Below are 1,312 nucleotides of genomic sequence, written 5' to 3' on the forward strand. Positions count from 1 at the left end.
TAAAATTGAAGAGATATGAAAGATATTTGAAAAAGATAATATGGAGATTTAAAAAAAGATATTGATTAGTTGAAAAAAAAATTTTTTGAATGAAAAGAGATAGATTTGTTTTGAAAATTTGAAAAAGAGTTGAATTGGATTGAAAAAAAAAGGATTTGTGCTTATGGATTAAGATACATTTGATATTTTTAAAGTAGGATTTTTAGAAATTAGGGATTTTAGAAATCAGGGTTTGTAACATGTTTATGCAAGAAATCATGAATTGAAACATGAAAATTAAAATTAAAATGAAAAATATGAAGTAGAAACGAAATTACCTCTTCCCCACCATTCTGGCGTTTGAACGCCCAAATGTTGCATGTTTTGGGCGTTCAACGCCCAACTGCTGCTTCTCCTGGGCGTTCAACGCCCAGCTGTTGCTTCTTTCTGGCGTCGAACGCCAGGAACTCCTTTGTCATTGGGCGTTTTTCTGAATGCCCAGGACGCTGTAAATCTGGCGTTAAACGCCCAGAAGGAGCTTCTTTCTGGCGTTCAACGCCCAGAAGATGCTTCTTTCTGGCGTTTAACGCCCAGATGGCTATCCTTACTAGCGTTCAACGCTCAGTGGATGCTTCTTTTGGGCGTTGAACGCCCAAAACAGACTTTTACTGGCGTTTTCTTGCCAGTGAGCTCTTTTTCTCTGTTTTGTGTGCAGAATCCTTTTGTAACCCTGTAAACTTATATAATTGACTCTTTACCTTAGTATCAATGAACTTTATATAAACAAATAAAATCAAGAATAGGGCAAAATGCTTAGAGGAAGTGATGCCCTATGGCTGGATTACCTCCCAGCAAGCGCTTCTTTATTGTCTTTAGCTGGACCTTGCTGAGTTTTTTTAATCTAGCCTCAGGTTTGAGCACTCTTGCTTAACATTGCCTTCAAGATAGTGCTTGATTCTCTGTCCATTAACAATGAACTTCTTATCAGAATCAATATCTTGAAGCTCCACATAACCATATGGTGATACACTTGTAATCACATATGGTCCCCTCCACTGGGACTTCAGTTTCCCAGGGAATAGCCTGAGCCTAGAGTTAAACAACAGAACATTTTCTCCTGGTTCAAAGATTCTAGATGACAGCTTTCTGTCATGCCATCTTTTTTACTTCTCTTTATAAAGCTTGGCATTTTCGAAGGCAATGAATCTGAATTCCTCTAGCTCATTCAGCTGGAGCAATCTTTTTTCTCCAGCTAGTTTGGCATCAAAGTTTAGGAATCTGGTTGCCCAGTAGGCCTTATGTTCCAGTTCCACGGGCAGATGACATGCCTTAC

This window comes from Arachis ipaensis, chromosome B08, assembly GCF_000816755.2.
Source record: "Arachis ipaensis cultivar K30076 chromosome B08, Araip1.1, whole genome shotgun sequence".
NCBI lineage: Eukaryota > Viridiplantae > Streptophyta > Magnoliopsida > Fabales > Fabaceae > Arachis > Arachis ipaensis.